A 20,357-nucleotide genomic window follows, 5' to 3' on the forward strand; every position below is an offset into this window, starting at 1 on the left:
ACCAGATGTGCAAACTTAACAGGTTTGGAGCAAACCAGCCAAAACTAATCGACGATAAGTAGGAACCTAAACCTACTTCGAGATAAGTCGAGATCGAGGCTGGAATATCTTAAAGGAAAATAGTTTTGAATTCTTAACCTTGGAGTAATAACCGAGGACAAGAAAAAGTAACTAAGCAATAAGATATAACTAAATCATTCACATTACATACCATACAAGTACTTTCGGGTTCATGGTTAAAATAATATCCGACCTTGATGAATAACGAGATCGGAAGCGGATAATTCGAGCAAGCGATGCATGAATGCATAGAGTCTTGAGCCTAAATCCAAACTATGTTTGTATGAATAAATAAACATAAATGATTCATCAATATAAAATGTGCAAAATATTTCGAGCCAAGAAATGTAAAGCATATATAAGTCAATATAAAAAGAAATTGTATCAGCCCTGTGGGCATAAATTAAAGTAATTACAAAATAAGGGGACGCAGCCCCAAGATAAGATTTCCCCGAGATCAGATTCAAGAAGGAGGAGTCTCCTTGGCCTTCTCAGCATCAGCAGCACTGGACCCTTCAGGACGAATAGCATGACTATCCTCTTGAGCACCTTCGGAGGCGGCCTCCCGAGCAGCCTCTTCCGCCTCGAGCCGAGCATTCCACTTATCTAGAAGCTTCACCTCAAGAGGACCTAAGAAGCTGGTGTCCAGGTCTTCGTTGTTGGCCCACATTCTGTACATGGCTGAGTCAACCGCCTGGTCCTTCTTCTCCTTATATTCAGCAAGGAGACGAGCCTTCTCGCCCTCAATTATGTCAAAGGTAGCAGCTTGATCTTCTTTGAGCTTTTTGTTAGCCTCTTGGAGCCGAGCATTCTCCTTCTCAAGCTCCGCGAGCCTGGCATTCTCTTTCTTGAGCCCCGCGAGCCTAGTATTCAGCCTCTCAAGCTTGGACGCTTTGGCCTTAAGCTCCTCGGCTCCTGCCTCAAGCTTGTCGTTTGCTGCCTTCAGGTCGTCACTCGCCTTGAGTTGAAGATCCTTTGCCTCCTGAGCATAAGACTTGCTCGAGTGGATCTCGTTATTCAACCTATAGTTGAGCTGGGCAGTGAAGGCAAGAGACTGACAAAAGAAAAAAAAAACCGTCATTAATGTCAGGACTGTGTAAATATAACTAAGAAGTAGAAGAAAACTTACCGCGACAGCGAGCTCGATACCCTTCTCATAGAGGGCAGTGCAATCTCGAGCGTTATTCAGGTATTGCCATTGAGGAGCTTCAAGACTGCTGAAGCTCTGGCCGACGCGGGACATGACATCTGAGCACAACATAGACCCATGGGATCCAGCCGCGTTGTCAATTACATACTCATCGACATGAGTAGAAACTGACAGCTTCTGAGTTCGAGAAGTAGAAGGCTTTCTAGGAGCTAGACCAAGGGATGGCTGGACCGCTACAGGAAGCTGAGGCTCGGCCATAGTGGAGGCACCAACCTGCGAGGTCAGCGCCACTGCAGAGGCACTAACCTGCGAGGTCGGCGCCGCTGTGGGAGCACCAACCTGGGAAGTTGTCGCCGCGACGGAGCTCGTAATAGGTGGAGCAGGAGGGGTTTTTTCGGACCTCCTGGGGACTTTGGTGGGCCGATCCACCTTTCGCGACCCCGCCCTGGGACGCTTGCTCCTCTTGGCACCACCACTTTCGATGATGTTGTCAAGGTCAGAATCCATCTTGTCTGCACAAGTCACGACACAAGGTGAATCATAACAAAAAGAAGGAATAGTATATAAAGTGATTCAGCATCGCACAGATATACAAAGCAATGATAGAAGAAACCTAACTGGAACTCTCTCCCGAGCTCGAGCTCGGGGACCATGAGATTCCCCCATCTTCAGAAGAGGCGGGGGGAGTACCTTCCCTATAGGTGGACGTCAACCTCGAAAGGTCCCTATAATCATTGGTCCCATATTGGACGGCTATCCCGTCCCACACCTCGTTCAGACTGTACATGGTGTCATACTTCCCGAGCCAACTATCAAACCTATGAACTCGGTCATCTACCCAAGTCCATATATAGAAGTGGTCTCTATCATTCGGACATAAAACTAACCTATTGGGTTTATGTTTTAATAAGGTGGGGGACCACATTCTCGAGTCTGACTTTACCTTCTTTATCCGAGTCTGAGCTCGAGGCTTCATCATTAGCCTCGTTCCCCGATGGCGGACTCCTTCGGCGAGCTGGAGGTGGAGGCCTCACCACTCTCCTCGGAGGGAGGATGTTTGTGGGCAAAGGCACCTGCTCCCAATGATCATACTTGTTATTGGAACAGTCTGAGGTGGACTGGCCATCTCCCAAAAGCCTGCAAGCTCGGAGCTTACTCTCATGTAAGAGGTACGAGAGAGACCTCCGGCCATAAGGGAGTTGGAGCAGAGTCTCTCTATGCTCCTTCATGGCGTCGTCGGGTATAGGGCGGTGAAAATTGGCTGGAAAATAAGACACATTGCAACTAAGTACGAACCTACAAATAAGAGCCCAAGCACAGAGATAAAGAAGGTTGGAATACTTACGAATCCACCTTAATGAGTAGCATCGAGACGGGGACAGGCCATCTGTCCAGAAGAAGGCTTTTTTGAAATCAGGTGGATGATTAGGGAGATCCTCAAACACCTTTTTCTCTTTGGGATAGCTCGAAAGGTAGTAAAAGCCATCTCCTCCCCGAGCTTGGGAGGGATTACTTTTCAGACAGAAGAGATATAAAATCTCCTGCGCCGAAGGTCCTTCCCACTTCAGCTCGTGGTATAGCGACCTCAGGGCAGACAGAACCTTGTAAGAATTGGTGTTGAGCTAGAACGGAGCCAACCCAACAAAATCTGTGAAGTCCTTGAAAAAAGCTTCAAAGGAAATAGCGCTCCTGCCTTCATGTGTTCCTGACTCCATGCCGCGTACCTCAGCCTGTTGTCAGGGTTTTCAGTCCCTGGGGCATAGCAGCTACGTTCGCTAGCGGTCGGAGCTCAACATCTCAAGGAGCTTGACAACCTGAGGCCATGGAAGGCTAGAATATCAGTTATCTGATTTATCAAGGTAACCGAGCTCCAATAGTGCTCGGCCTCGAAGATTTCTCTCCTCGGTTGCGAGGTAGAAGGCTCCCCCATGAGTGAAAATTGGAGCTCTCCTGGGCTGTACGCAACGGTCACTGTCAATTTAGGGTCGAGTGGGATCGGCCTGGGCCCTGAGTTGGATTCTGGATAAATAGCCTCTCGAAGGATCCTCCTTTTCTTCTCTATGACCTCGTCAATTTGGCGACGAAAATGAGCTCGAATATCCTCCTGTTCGCGCGCGAGGTCATACTCGCGAATTCGACGTTGATTCCGAGCAAACAGCGACTCCGAGCTCGGGGTTTTGGACGAGTAAGGGATTGCCAGCAACGACCCCCACCGTCTTTCCATATTCTGTGACATCTAGCGAGAAAGAAAAAATGGTGAGGGCCATGCATGCAAGAGTCCAAGAATTACGAGCTTGACAGGACAAGCTCGGAGTTTAAGAACAAAACGAGCTCGATATTAAGACCCTATTAAAGAGTCAGAACGTGTATTCTACGGGAAAAAGGAGGAGAGTGGACATAACTTTTTGAAAATCCCGAAATATCAGGGAAAAAAGGTGGCGGTTATTCAGAAAAGGTAACATTGGGTATCGTGCATTCTTTAAAACCAAGATTTTGCACCCAAATATCTTGGTGTGCAAGATACGTCTTTTAAATTTTGCAAACCCAGAAAAAAAAAAAGAGATCATGTTTGGGTTTGTTCTACATATAAAATGGATTTAGAACCAGTAATGGGAAAACCTAAATCTAAATACCTATTGGTCGAAGCATCCTAGAATATCAAACTGCGAAATAAACTAGTGCATTCCCAGGAACAAAAACAGCAAAGCTGGAAACTGATAAATATATATATATAAATATCATATACTTACATAATAATGGCGATTGCAGAGAAATCGTTGATTGAAGGAGAGGCTGCAGGTATGAGCTTACGGTCTCGAACAGACTGACGGTCCTCTGTTTCTTCGGCTGAGAAAACATGCACAAGCAAGAAGTTCCCAGGGAGAGTTTTCTGGTTTTGTTTTTGTTCTTTCCTTTGATGAAGGAAAAATAGAAGGAAGACGAAGAATGAGGTCTTATATATAGACGGTAAAAGGGGATTAATCTGGGGCGTTGAATAAAATCCTTGCAAGATCCAACGGATAGGGATTACTGATATGATGGTACCATAAGGGTGGCAGACGAATGATCGTGGGCAGATTTCCAAGGTACTCGAGTACCCTGAATAAGCAACACCCAACTGACATGTGTCCATTCTCAAGTATGTGACGGTATGGTTCCCGAAGAAGGTAGTTCAAAAGTTTCCTTCTCATATGATTCGAACAAATACTTTTGAGGGGGCAAGATGTTATACCCAGATTTCGAGCCATGAGGATTGTGACCTCGAAAGCTGGATTCATAATGAATGAACTCGTAAAGTCTGGAATATGTTCGAAATCTAAACAACGAGCCTGCGAAGCAGAGACGACTTCGAAGATGGTAGCCTCGAAATCCTCACGAGCTCGAAGGGTAGGCCCCGAGGTGCATCTATTCTCTGGGATGACCTCGGATCAGAGGCTCCGAGCCTGACGCGCGTACGAGCTCGAAGTCATGTGGCCTCGGGAGATGTTATAGTTCGAAAGCCAATAGGAAACCTGGGGGAATAGGGCCTTGGTGATATAGGATAATAACTTGGAATATCCTAATGAGTCATCTATAAGAGACGCGGTCTACATTTATTACTGTAAATCCCCTACAATCAAGGGATATTATTTGATCAGTTATAGGCCCCCTGGTCTTCAGGGGACGTTTCCTTTTATATCAGATTACAGGCATTTAATGCCATTTAATTTATTTGCATATAAAGAGTAACTACCCGAAATATGTGGGATAGTATTCTGAAATCTTCTCTATAAATAGAGAGGTCATGCACCATTGTAAATGACCGAATTTTTGTGATCTTGAGAGAAAACTCTGAAGAATTCATCCTTGAAGAATTTTCAGAGATCATCTTGAGTTTAATAACAAAGACTCGTGGACTAGGCAGATTTAACTGCTGAACCACGTAGAAGATCGTGTTTTTATTATCATATTTTTATTGGCCATTACTGATTATTGTTTACGTGCTCTTCTTTCACTGTTGACGAAAAACGGCGTCAACACATTGGGAAATAGACCTGAAGTATTAGAGAATAATTTCAAACCTCTTAACATCAAAAGGATTGAAATGTAGTCTCCATTACAGAAAAGAAAGAGGTCGTCTGCAAAGCACAAGTGATTCAACTTCAGCGTTGCACATCTATCATGATATTTGAAACCTGGCCAAGTCCCTACCTTGGTCAAGATCCGAGTCAGGTACTCCATACCAAGAACAAACAACAAGGGGGAGATAGGATCCCCTTGTCGAAGACCTCTCCTTGCTGCAAAGAATCCATGAAGAGATCCATTAAGGAGTAAAGAAAATTTGGGAGTTCGTATGCAAGTCATAACCAAATCAGTGAACCTTTGAGGAAAACCAAAGGCCTTGAACATCTCTTCAATGAAGCTCCAATCGATTGTATCATATGCTTTCCTTAGGTCAATTTTGATCATGAAGCTAAGTTTACAATTTTTCCGCCCATAAAATCTCACCAAATCTTGACACACCATGATGTTGTGGGCAATATATCTACCATGAACAAACCCCCCTTGATTTTCAGCAATTAAATCAGGGAGAATTCTCCGCAATCTCGAACAAATCATTTTTGATGCAGCTTTATAGATAACATTGCAGCAGGAAATAGGGCGAAAATCACTTACACTTCGAGGGCAACTACTCTTTGGAATAATTGTGATAGTAGTAGCATTGATTTCTTTGAGAAGTTTCCCTGAATTCAAGAAAGAAAGTACTGCAGCTTCAACTTTAGCACCTACCAGATTCCAGTTGTCTTGATAAAAGCTGCTACCAAAGCCATCAGGACCTGGAGACTTCATACCTGGAATAGAAAATATTGCCTCTTTTACTTCTTGAGCTGTGAAATCTGCTTGGAGAAGATTTAAGTGCATGTCCGAGATCTTTGAGCCAAGATCAATAATGCTTTGATTCACCTGAGATCTTTGAGACATTGTAGAGCCTAACAGCTGCTGAAAGTATTGCAAAAAAGCATTTTGAACACTTTCTGGTGTATCACACCAGTTACCCTGTTCATATTCAATAGAAAAGACTTGATTATGGGTCCTCCTTGCCCTCAAAGAAGCATGAAATATAGCTGTGTTGTCATCTCCATTTTTAGCCCAAGAGGTTTTAGCTTTTTGAGCTAAAAAAAGAGAATAGGCCTTGTAAATTTTAGTATACTTCTCCCTGGCTGCTTGTTCCTCGAGTAGAAGTTTACCGTTAAGTGGATCGGTATTGACTTTGCCCTGCAATTCCAGTAAGACTTCTTTAGCTAGCATTTCTTTCTTTTGAAGGTCATTGAAACCTTCCTTATTGATACTCTTAAGCACCTGTTTCAGCCGCTTTAACTTCACTGTCAGTTTGAACATATCAGTCCCTACAACTCCTTCCTGCCAGCTTTTAGCAATTTTTTCATCAAAATTCACAGCATCTTTCCACATACTAAAGTACCTAAAAGGTTTTTTCCCACAAACCACATCTTGGTGTAAAGACACTAAGATGGGACTATGGTCAAAATTACCTTCAGGTAAGAAAACCACCTCAGAATGATGGAAAGAATCAACCTAAGCAGAATTGACCAAGGCATGATCAATCTTAGAAAAAACTCTGTCTTCCGGCTGTTGTTTATTATTCCAGGTAAAGAAGGCCCCAGAATGTTTTAAGTCTTCTAGTTGACAATGATCCACACAATCTCTAAATTCTTGGGTAGGAGCTTTGGTACTTCTCCTTCCAACTCTTTCATTTGAGAGCAGGATATCATTGTAGTCTCCCACGAGTAGCCACGGTCCCTGCACTTGTGCTGAAATATCTTTCAAATCTTCCCACAGCTGCACTCTTTTACTATCTTCATTAAAACCATACACAATTGTAAGACTAAACCTGTCCTTGCTTTGATTAGAATGAGCAATACAATGGATCATTTGAGCAGAACATATTCTGATATCTAAGTCAAATAAACTTGGTTGCCATGCTACTACTATTCTCCCTTTATCTAGCCAAGGATTATTATTCGTAAAACACCAATTCTGAAATAAACTAGAGTATAAAGAACCCATGTTTTTATTCTTTATTTTCGTTTCGAGGAGACTAACTAGCCCAACTTTTTTAGAGAAAATCAAATGCTTGATTTCTTGATGCTTTTGTTGGCTATTAATCCCTCTAACGTTCCAACAAAGGATCCTATCCATTGGAAGTAGAGGGATCTCCCCCCTCTCTAGTACAATTGTTAAGAACCTCTTTCTCCTGGTTTTCCAACACATCAAACCGATTGGCCACTTCTGTAGCAGCAGGTACATCATCAATTATAACTTTTTTCCTCTTTTCAACTTTTTGAAAGCCTTCCTCATCCATTGTAGGTGCCATCTTCTCCACCTCATTCACATGTTCCTTGGGAATCCATTGTTGTTTCACTGTGTCCTTCCCTTCCATTTTCTTCCTACAATTTTTGGTCTCATGTCCCAAACCCGAACAATTGTAACAAACTAACGACAACCATTCATACTTCACCTCTAACTCAATATCATGATCAAATTCATCTGTAAATGAAACCGTAACAGGGAATTTTTGAGCAAGACTAACCTCAATTAGAACTCTAGGATACATCAGTCTGTCCCGATGCTTTGTGACATTGTCGACTTGCAAAGGTGTGCCAATTTTCCCAACAATCTTGAACAAGGATTTCTCCCCCCAATACTTGATATCCAATCCCTTTAATTATATCCAAGTTGGAACACTAGTAATGTCATCTTTGGTGAAATCGTCAATCGGATTCCATGGCTTCATGACCATTAGTTTCCGATCGAAAAACACATATCCACCTTGTAGAGCTTTGTCTCGTTGTTCCATGTTCTGAAATCGTATAATGAAAAATCCACGAGCAATCATTCCCACTTTAACTACAGCTTCTTTCCACATCCTTCTTGCAAAGCCATCAAGAACATGAAGAGGCGGATTGACTCCCATAACAAAGTAAACAATAGAAGGTTGCCAATAGATCACTTCCTCCGCAATGTCATCAAAATCAATCTTCACTTTAGATCTAGGGCTCTGTTCTTGTTTCCCCTCTATTTCATTCTTCTCTTTAATCGACCCAGCAAACCGAGAATCCAAGTTCTAAATGATGTTAGATCGAAGGACTGGAGGAGAAGTCTTTGCCCCCGTGCTCACATCTTGGGCCACACGATTCGATAGAGATAACCAGTCCGAAAATTCCTGGCGTATCTCACTGCGTCTTCTGAAAATCTCCTCCGTTTCTTTAGGGGAAAAGATTTTCTCAACCCACTGCTTCTCGGCATCAGCTTCCTCATCAATTTCCAGCTCTTTCACACCCAGTACCGCATCCATAGAGCGTGTCTTGATGATCCTATCAGAAGATGAAGGACCATTTTTCTTAGATTTCGCTTTCGATTTAGCTTTTCCGGCTGCCTTCGCTCCTTTCGCCATGGCCAGGATCTCAAAAGTTAATAGTGTTGGTATTATTTAGTAATTAGATACACTATTATGCATAAATAGTGAAATTTCCCTTTGGCAAATGGCCTTTCTTTTCCATCTCTAAAAATATTTCTGGGGCTTTTTTTCCATTCCTATGCATACCATACCCCATGATCATGGAATTCCAGGACACAACACTCCTCTCATGCATCAAATCAAAGACTTTCCTAGCCATGCCCATATCCCCACATTTTGCATACATAGTCAACAGTGCAGTAGAAAGTAACACATCTGGCTTAATCTTGTTACATTCAATATATGAATGAACCCACTTTCCTTTATAGCCTTCCCAAGTTTGCAGAGGCGGTAAGGACACTCATTAGAGTAGCTCCATTTGGTTTTGCCTCTCCTACTTCTATCATATTATCAAACAATCTCAAGCACTCATTATAATCCTTACTGCGAACATATAGAGCCAAGATTATATTCCACGAAACCATATTTTGCAAAGGCATCCATCTGAAAATGTCAAAAGCAGCAGCAACATTCCCCAGCCTTGCATACCCATCAATCATACAGTTCCAAGAAACGACATCTTTATCTGGCATAATGTCAAACCACTGTCTTGCAGCTTCAACATCTCCAATTTCCACATAACCCCTAATCATAGAATTCCAACTAAAAACATCTCGTTCAGGCATTACAGCAAATAGATTACGTGCAACACTGAGACCACCGTTCTTCACATAGCCATAAATCATGGAATTCCAGCTTACCAAATCTAACTCAGGCCCTTCATCACACGAGCATCCCCAACTCTACCATGAAAAGAGTACATATGAATCAACGAGTTGCGAACAAACAAATCAGAATCAAGCCCAAATTTCAGAATCTGGGAATGAGCTTTTTCCCCTTCTCTCACAGACCCAATTCCTGCGCAAGCCTTCACCAATATAGGAAAAGTATAGTGATTGGTAACAACACACTTCCCCACCATTTTCTTTTTTATTTAAAAAAAAAACTATAAAATATGTGAAAAAAATTGAATATTAAGTTTCAAAATATTGTCTTGCTAATTAAGCTTGCTTCAAAGTTTAATATTGATTTTTCTTTTGGCTCCAGGATTTTCATCATGTAATAATCAGATTGTCTACGTTTTCTTTCTTTAATCTTGTGTTTTTACCCTTACTTTAAATAATAATAATAATAATAATAATAATTAAACAAATCATAAATTCTTATTGTTAAACTACAGAGCAAAACTCTTGAGAAATTCTTATTTTATTTTTTATAATTTGGGAGAGGGAAATTTAAAATTGGAACGGTATATCATTAAGTTATGTACATGACTAGAAATTTTTATTTCATAAAAAGTGTTAATAATATAAGTTTTATTATTATGTGAGGGTAGTTTAGTCTTTTAGCCTCTCATTATTTTGGCTATATATTTTGTTGCTCTTGTACTATTATTTTCATATTTTTCGATATAATGAAAACCTAGTCTCCCTTTTGATTCTCTCTCAAATCTCCTTTGTCTATTTTGCAAAATTATCATGGTATTAGAGCAATGTTCTTGAGTACCATCGATTTGGTTGCGCTAGGATTACAATCTCGGTGATTAAAATTATCATGGGATTTCGCACTTTGTTTTGTCTATTTGGATTTCGATTGTTCGTCATGGCTGGCGCAAAAGATGATTCGCTTCAGTCCATCAATGTGCAATTGAATGGGCAGAATTATTCGTATTGGCATTATGTTATGAAATTTTTTCTGAAAGGGAAACGTATGTGGGGTTATGTTTCTGGAACTTCCACGAAATCGAAGGACGATAAGGATGAGAGCTTTGCAGAACAGTTGGATCTTTGAGATTCCAACAATTCGAAAATCATCACTTGGATCAACAACTCGGTTCAACAATCAATCGGTATCCAATTGATAAAATATGAGACGACGAAGGAAGTTTGGGAGCACTTGGAAAGGCTTTATACATAGTCTAATTTCGCAAAACAGTATCAGTTGGAGATTGACATTCGGGCCCTTCAACAGAATAGCATGAACGTTCAGGAATTTTATTCTGCTATGTCTAATCTGTGGGATCAGCTTGCTTTGACTGAATCAATGGAGTTACGGGCATTTGCCCCTCACATTGCTCAGAGAGACGCACAACGTCTGGTTCAGTTTTTGATGGCTCTTCGAGATGAGTTTGAAGGTCTTCGTGGAACAATCCCGCATCACAGTCCTATTCCGTCGGTTGATTCGGTGGCTAATGAGTTGTTAGCAGAAGAGATTCGCTTGAAGTCTCGTGTTGATAAAGGGGGGGGGGGGGCGGAAAAGGGGATTCTTCCTTCTCCGAATCCCTCTGTCTTTGCAGTTCCTCATCGGCCAGCCTCCAACAATCAACATAAGACTCAAGCCAAGGTTGGCTACGACGAATGCAGTTTTTGCAAGCAAAAGGGACATTGGAAGGCTCAATGTCCCAAACTGCTGAACAGGGCGCAATCACCGAATTAGTCTCCTCACTGGAAATCTGGCAACCAACCTCATCGACCTCTTCACTCTATGTCTTCGAACATGGCAGCTATTGTTCCACCTGCAGATTCTGGAAGCACTCCTAGTACCTCGATTGCTACACTCACAGAGCAGTTTCAGAAGTTCATTGCCTCGCAGCCACACGCCATGTCAGCCTCCTCACACATAGGCTTGCCTTCTAGTAGTACACTAGGTATATCTTCCTCTATATGGGTCCTTGATTCTGGAGCTTCATATCATATGTCACCTAATTCCAATTCCTTCTTGTCCATTAAATCAGCACCCTCTGTATTTTTCATGACCGCTGATGGCACTCCCATGCCATTAGCAGGGATTGGCTCGATTTGCACTCCAAAAATGTCATTCTCTGATGTATATCATATTCCAAATCTTACTTTGAATCTTGTCTCTGTTGGTCAATTATGTGACTCTGGTTTCTCAGTTATTTTCTCTAATTCTTGTTGTTATGTGCAGGATCCTCATTCCAAGAAGCTGATTGGGACAGGCCGTGGGGGGGCTTTACATTTTAGATGAGCTGAGAGTTCCTGATGTTGCAACTTCTAGTGTCGATTTGTTTTCATTTCGTTTAAGTTCGTCTTCGTCTAGTTTTTATTTATGGCATTCTCGTCTTGGACATGTATCTGGTTCACGTTTAAAGTACTTAGCTTCCACAGGAGCATTAGGAAAGTTACAAACCCATGATATTTCAGATTGTTGTGGTTGCAAATTGGCAAAATTTTCTGCTTTACCTTTTTATAAGAGTGTTTCTGTTTCTCTTGCACCTTTTGATTTGATTCACTCTGATGTGTGGGGGCCATCACCCGTTCCAACAAAAGGTGGATCACGTTACTATGTCTCTTTTATTGATGATTATACTCGTTTTTGTTGGGTCTATCTTATGAAAGATCGTTATGATTTCCTCGCGATTTATCATATGTTTCGTGCTTTTGTTAAAACTCAACATAATGCGTTTATCAAATGTTTTCGATGTGATCTGGGTGGTGAATATACCTCCAATCGTTTATCTGAATTGCTTGCTTTAGATGGTACCTTACATCAAACCTCTTGTACCGATACACCAGAGCAAAATGGGGTTGCCGAAAGAAAACATAGACACATTGTAACGCCCTGGATAGCCAAGACCGTTACACTGTGCGTTTATAAAGTGCTAGACTTGCTAATCAAGTCTTTTAATTAAAAACATGCTTTTGAAACTATAAAGGAACTAGGGTTAAAATGTTTTGGTCTCAAAAGTCACATTTTTCATAAAGAGATGTTTCTGGTTTACACGGGATCCCAAAAATATTAAGATTAAAGACAGTTTACAAAAGACATAAGGTTTAAATACAATATCAAGCCATATTAAGGCAAAACAGACAGTTAGGTAATCCTTGTCCTGATCCACTCCTCGACCATGGCGATCGAACATCTGGCTATGTACATTCAACCCCGCAGCTCTCCATCTCAGGATTGGTCCAACTTGCCTTTGCCTTTACCTGCACCACGTAGCACCCGTGAGCCAAGGCCCAACAAGAAAACACAACAACAGAGCATAAGCAATCAACAGACAAATCAATTTCTCATATTGCATCACATATCCTTAATCATATCAACATTCAGAATAGTCAAGTATTCAACATACTAAACATATCAATTTATAGCATACACCAAATCACATATGATAACTAGGGTTAGCACCCTCAGGCCGCACCCTCCGTTATCCCACTGACTCCGACCCACTTAAACCGAGCTCAGTGAATATTAAGTTGTCCTCGGCTACCAGTGGCCAAGCCGCGCCCTGTGCGCAAATATTGTGTACGGCACCCTTAGGTCGCTATCACATGTCCCATGGCATGATACCATCATTGACATAATACAAATATTGGGAGCACTTAGTCCCATCACAACATATAACCGGGTGCAATTTTCTTTCCTTTCAATTCGCTAGCTTTGATCACTTGACTCCTTGAGCACGATCCCTCTCGAACCCTAGCGCTCACCTAAACAAAACCATAGGTCAAAGTCATCACCAAACCTCAAGTCCAAAACCTAGCCTCGGGACCAATCCCGAGCCCCCGAGAAGACCTAGTTCCACCAAACAAGGTGGTGGAATCAAACCCCGACCCCTTGGTCAAAAACCCTTGAAAACAACCCTAAAATCCCTTTCTGGAAACAGGGCAGTGCTACAGCGCTCTTAGGAGGGCACTACAGCGCTACAAGCAGAACCAAATTCCCCCAGAAAGCTTGGCCTAGCGCCCAAAGGCTAGCGCTGTAGCGCTAGTCACAGACAGGCACCACCTCAGTTTTACTTCCTGCGATTTCCTCGAACCAAACTCAACCAAAACTTCTCCAAACCTTCACCAAACTCAAAAACAACCTTATTAACACACTCCACTCATCCCAAGCACCCCAAATACCCAAAACTCAAGCACATGCATCCCTAATCTCAAAATTCACCATACCCACTTCTAGACATCAAAACTCAGCAGAAACCAGTCAAAACATCAAAGTTAAAAGCTTAGAATTTCATACCTTTAATGGGAATTTGATTTCAAGACAACCTCTACACCTCCTTAGCTTGCTATTCCTCAACCTTAGGCCTGAATTTCCTAAAGTTCCCATCAAGTCCAGCTTATACACCATAGGTCAAAAACCAAAACCAGAAACTGAAGAAGCTACAAAGTCTTACCTCAAGTGATGGTGTGTTCTTGCTAAACCCCTACCAGTTCTTCAAGTCTAGCTTAGGATCCTTGATGCTCAGCCTAACCTAGCTCTCCTCTGAGCTTTGCTCCAAGAAAACCCAAGAAAAGTGGTGAGAGAACCACAAACCGACCCTAGAGAAAACAACTCTGTTTTCCTCCTTTTTCTTTTTCCCTTCTTTTCTTTTTCTTTCTTTCCTTAGCCTTCTACCCTTTTCTACAATTCCCACTAAGTATAAAGCCTCAGAGTACTTAACTCCTGCAAGCCAAATGACCATTATACCCTCCCTTTTAATTCTAACCCTTTAGTCCACTTAGGGGCATTTTAGTCATTTTACCCAATTCCCGCTAACTCCTCGAGTGTCTCTAATATTTTTCCGCTTGCTTCCCAATACCTAATTAATCACCAATAATATTCCTCGATGTCAAAATAGACTCCAATATACTCACTAAATTCCCATTTATACCCTTAGGCTCACCCCGAGTCGGGTATAAATCCCCGCCATGACTTTTTCGCTAATCTGCTCACTAGGATCGTCTCGAGTCACAGATCACAGATATATCCACATAATAATGTGGTCTCAACAATTATCACATATATCAATACAGTTATACCCATAATGGCCAAAATTACGATTACACCCTTCTAACCTAATCAGGGCCTACATGCATACTAATACACATAGTCATGCATCTCGAATATTCAAATAGTCATATAACATGCTTTAAACCATAATCATGCAGTTTACTCATTAAAGTCACACATAATTCCCATTATGCCCTCCAGGCACACTAATCAAGGCCCTTAAGCCTTATTAGCGAATTTGGGTCGTTACACACATTGTTGAAACTGCTCATTCTCTCTTATTGTCTGCTTATGTTCCTAGTGAGTTCTTGGGGGAAGCCATTCTGACTGCAGTTCATTCAATCAATAGAATTCTGTCATCTGTCACTTTAGGTTTGTCTCCCTTTGAAAAACTTTATGGTCACGCTCCTGATTATTCTTCATTGAGAGTCTTTGGTTCCACATGTTTTGTTCTCCGTCCTCATGTTGAACGTAGTAAGCTTACTTCTCGTTCCGCTCTTTGTGTATTTCTTGGTTATGGTGAAGGTAAAAAAGGATATCGATGTTATGATCCTGTTAGTCAAAAACTCTATGTTTCTCGTCATGTTGTGTTTCTTGAGCATATACCTTTCTACTCTATTCCATTGGACACCCTCAATCTACACAAATCTGATCTCACTCGTATTGATCCATTTGATTATTGTATTGTTGATACTCTTAACTCTGCAGATGTCGGTTCTCAGCCTGTCGAAGTACCTTCTGTCCTTACTACTGCCCAAGATGCTAATGAGATTGTGGATCCTGCTCCTCCTCCTCGTTACCCTCAAAGAATTCGTAAGTCCACACAGTTACCTGATTTTGTCTAGTCCACTTATTCTTATTCTTTCTCTTCTTTTTTGACTTTTATTCACCAACTCTCTGAGCCCTCTTCCTATAAAGAGGCTATTCTTGACCCTCTTTGGCAGCAAGCAATGGCTGAAGAACTCTCTGCGTTGTACAAGACAGGTACTTGGGATATTGTTCCTTTTCCTGTGGGGAAGCGTGCTATTGGTTCCCATTGGGTTTACAAGATCAAGACTAAGTCCGATGGGTCAATAGAGCGGTACAAAGCTCGTTTGGTTGCTAAAGGCTTTGCTCAGGAGTATGGGATGGATTATGAGGAAACTTTCGCTCTAGTTTCCAAACATACCACTATTCGTACTCTCATTGCTGTTGCGTCTGCTCGACAGTGGTCCATTTCTCAAATGGACGTTAAAAACGCCTTCTTGAACGGGACTCTTCAAGAAGAAGTTTACATGGTTCCTCCACCAGGTGTTCCTCATAATTCAGGAGAAGTTTGCAGATTGAAGAAGGCTCTTTATGGGCTTAAACAAGCTCCCCGAGCCTGGTTTGAAAAATTCTCCATCGTGATTACTTCTCTCGGCTTCCACCCCAGTGCACATGATTTAGCTCTCTTTGTTAGGTGTACTTCTTCTGGCCGTACTTTACTCTCTTTATATGTTGATGATATGATTATCACCGGTGATGATACGAATGGGAAAACGGAGTTGAAAACGCACTTGACTTGTGAATTTGAGATGAAAGATTTGGGTTCCCTACAGTACTTTTTAGGGATAAAAGTAGCTTACTCTCCTCGTGGCTATCTTCTTTCTCAATCTAAGTACATTGCTGATATTCTCGATCAGGCTCGTCTCTCTGATGCTCGCACTGTTGATACCCCTCTTGAGCTTAATGCCAGGTATTCTTCATCTGATGGTGTTTCCTTGTCAGATCCCTCTCTATATCGCACTCTGGTTGGTAGCTTAGTGTACCTTACTATCACCAGGCCAGACATCGCTTATGCAGTTCACATTGTTAGTCAGTTTGTTGCATCTCCCACTACCGTTCATTGGGCAGCTATGCTTCGTATTCTTCGATATCTTTGGGGAACTCAATTTCAGAGTCTTCCTTTTCCATCTACGTCTACTTTAGAGTTACGTGCCTACTCAGATGCAGATTGTGGTGGTGATTGTACTGGTCGCAAATCTACCACTAGTTTTTGTATATTTTTGGGAGATTCTCTTATTTCTTGGAAGAGTAAAAAATAGATTGTTGTCTCTCGATCATCTACAGAAGCAGAATATTGTGCCATGGCCTCCACTACCGCTGAAATTGTTTAGTTGCGTTGGTTACTTGCTGATATGGGTGTTATTCTCTCAGATCCCACTCCGATGCATTGTGACAATGTTAGTGCTATTCAGATTACTCGCAACTCCATTTTTTATGAGCGCACGAAACATATTGAGATAAATTGTCATCTTTCTCGTCACCACTACCAGAATGAGACCATCACTTTACCATTTGTCACTTCCGCTATGCAGATTGCCGACTTGTTTACGAAGGCTCATACTATTTCTCGTTTTCGTTTCTTAGTTAGCAACCTCTCGATGCTTCCCGCAAATGCATCGTGAGTTTGAGGGGGATGTTAATAATATAAGTTTTATTATTATGTGATGGTAGTTTAGTCTTTTAGCCTCTCATTATTTTGGTTATATATTTTGTTGCTTTTGTACTCTTATTTTCATCTTTTTCGATATAATGAAACTATAGCCTCCCTTTTGATTCTCTCTCAAATCTTCTTTGTCTATTTTGCAAAATTATCGAAAAGATTTATCCAAAATAAATAAATTTTTTTAAATGATGCTGCGATGTAGAAGGTCCTAGATAGTTGACTAATAAAACGAAGTAACAAAATACAAAAACAGTTTAAAGATGATTCTAGAGACATGGCAGGTTGTGAGGGAAAAGAAAAGATGGGAAAAAGGTATATAGACAAATTGATTGAATTCTTTAGTGAAATTATTATTATTATCCAAAGAATATATGCCTATTTATTTTTTCTTTTTGCAAATTTATCGTGTATCTCTTAGTGTATAGTAGATGCTTAGTGTAAAATTAAACTTAAAATAATCAAACTCAGAAAATGCTCAAGAAAAAGAAAGTCTGTTGGCATTGATATAAAAAGACCGTTTTTACTTTTCTATAATCTGAAAAGAATGTCACTCCTTATTCTTTGAAAACAAGTGAATATATTTAGCAATGTTTGCATAGAACAATTTTTAAAAAATAAGTTACAAAAATAGAAAATTGAAAAGTTATTTTTTGTATTTTTCAAAAAAAAAAAATTGGTATTTTAAGTTATTTTGTACTCCAACATACTTTTGATGTTTTTTTTTTTACAAAAAAAACTTATGTATAAAATTTTCGACTAGCTATCTAAAATTTTAAACCAACACTTTGAATTGCTAGATGATATTTTGCAAAAAATTATCAAAACTAGGTTAAATTATAAAATGACTTAAAAAAAAGAGTTTGATTCAAAATGACCCTTAATAATGTGTGAAAGTAAGTAAATGTACATGCTTTCAATTTTGTATTAAAATAACCTAACCAACTTCTTAATATTACATATTATCAAATATGTCATTTAGCAAATTATATTGATATTGTTCACTCTAAATATTTTGATTTTTGTTTTTGTTTTTTATGGATTGTTGGTATATCACTTTTCAACTAGAGTATATATTTTTTGTGGACTGGTATGTCAAAGTTGTATGATTAATATTATATAAAGATTACATATATTTTTTAAACTATTGTTAACACATTATATGTATTATTTATGCTATGATACATCAAATTTTGTTATTGTTATTTCATATCAATTGATTTTGTTTTTTTAAGTCTATGATATATATGTTTACTAGCATTGTAAATTAATTTGATATATCATAATACAACAAATAGATATATCATGCTATTAAATATATATACCATATGTACTATAGTATTTTATATATCATAAGAAAAAAAAATCAATATACCATGATAATAAAACTACACACTTTAAATCTTTTTTAACAAAAATAAAATTGGTATATTATTACTAAAAAATTATATATATCATGCTAACAAAATTATATACCACAATTAAAATGAATATATTATACTAATAAAATAATATATAACAAGATATAAAATAAATATCATCTAAAAAAAATAATATATCATACCAAAAAAAAATATATATATACTGAGTTGAAAAACAATATACCAACACTTAAAAAAGGAAAAAAAAAATACTACTCAAATATATATAACAAAATTTTATACAATATATATATATAATACTAACAAAATTATATATCACTATTAAATTATATATACAATGCTAATAAAATTATATATCACCATTATATATATATAAAAAAAATAAAAACTAAATATCATCTACAAAAAAGTGATATACCATATCATAAAAAAAATATATACTAAGGTGGAAAATAATATACCAACAACACTTGAAAAATTGTTACTAAACAAATATATATACCATGATAACAGAATTATATACTACAATTAAAATGTATATATCATGCTAACAAAATTATATATCACAATTACGTATAACATGATAGAACCTAAATATTATCTAAAAAAATAGTGATATATCATACCACAAAATACATATATTGCGTTGAAAAATAATATACCAACAAAACTTACAAAATTATTACTAAAAAATGTATAAACTATGCTAAAAAAAATTATATACTACCATTAAAAGGTATACCATGCTATAAAATTATATACTACCATTATGTATAACAAGATAGAAACTAAATATCATCGAAAAAAAAATGATATACCATACCGTAAAAAACATATACACTAGTTGGAAAATAATATACCAATAACCCATAAAAAATTCAATACAACTTTAAAATAAAAAGTAATTGAACAAAACTAATATACATATACCACTATATTAAATTCATGGAAAATTGAAAATTGGAAAAATAAATATATAATAAAATTAAAAATAAAATACTATTTTTCTCTAACTTAAGAATAAAAGAAACTTATTAATTATCATCCTAAAAAAGGAAATGTCATTTGTTATGAGTATCACTTTAATGAGATGCAAATGAGAGACTTATATGACAATAGCAATTTAGGTAATCACAACAATGTAAAATGGTCATTTCTTTATATTTTTTAAAATAAGGACATTAACTTATTGATGTCATTCTTTTAGGTCATTTACTATAATATCTCTAAAAAAGTAGGTCATTTTTTCAATGGAGCCTTTCAAACACATTTTTTAAAGATAAATTGGTGATAATGACATCTTTTTATGGTGCATTTTGCACAATAGCCTAGTTTCAAAAATATTTTGGCTAAATGACCTCTTTTATTAATGGATTCTTTGCATTATACCCATTTTACCCGTGAAATCAAGTGAGCCAAACAATTAAAACAAAATCCATAAAATATCATCTTCTTCCTCAGTTCCTCTCACCCGCCCACCACACTCATCCACACCAATTTCGCCTGCCACCGCCAGCGATGACCGCTATCGACCGTCGACCACCACCAGCCACCCAACACTCAAGGATTGCACAACACCAGCACTCAAGGATTGCAAACATCTATTTCAAATGGTTTTATACCTTTTTGGACCCTGCATTTTTTATAAATTATTTTTTGGACCCTGAATTTTGTAAAATGATTCACATAGACACCTAAACCAAATTTTGATCAAATTTTTTTGAACTAAAATCACAAATAATATACCAAACTAACAAATTAGAACAAAAGCACAACCATTCTGATTAAAAATTGTGTTGTTATATATTCAATTTTGTATTCATCAAAATCGGGTCTAGGGGTTTATGTGAACCATTTTACAAACACACAAGGTCTAAAAAGTAATTTGTCAAAATACAGAACCCAAACAGGTAATAGGACAAAATACAGGGTTCATAAAAGTATCAACCCTTAAGTTTATATAGGTTTTAGTTGTAAATGAAATTTGATGTTGTTTTTATATATTAAAAGTGTAATGTGATTATTTTAGTAGACTAAAAGTAT

At 38.7% G+C, this 20,357-nt stretch overlaps 1 pseudogene; it reads right to left on the bottom strand.

Annotated features, from left to right (window-relative positions):
* LOC133778002 (pentatricopeptide repeat-containing protein At2g44880-like) overlaps window positions 1-9,648 on the bottom strand; it is a 45,527-nt pseudogene extending 35,879 nt beyond the window's left edge.
* Window positions 9,649-20,357: the final 10,709 nt, after the last annotated feature.

Source organism: Humulus lupulus, chromosome 5 (genome assembly GCF_963169125.1).
Source record: "Humulus lupulus chromosome 5, drHumLupu1.1, whole genome shotgun sequence".
Lineage (NCBI taxonomy): Eukaryota > Viridiplantae > Streptophyta > Magnoliopsida > Rosales > Cannabaceae > Humulus > Humulus lupulus.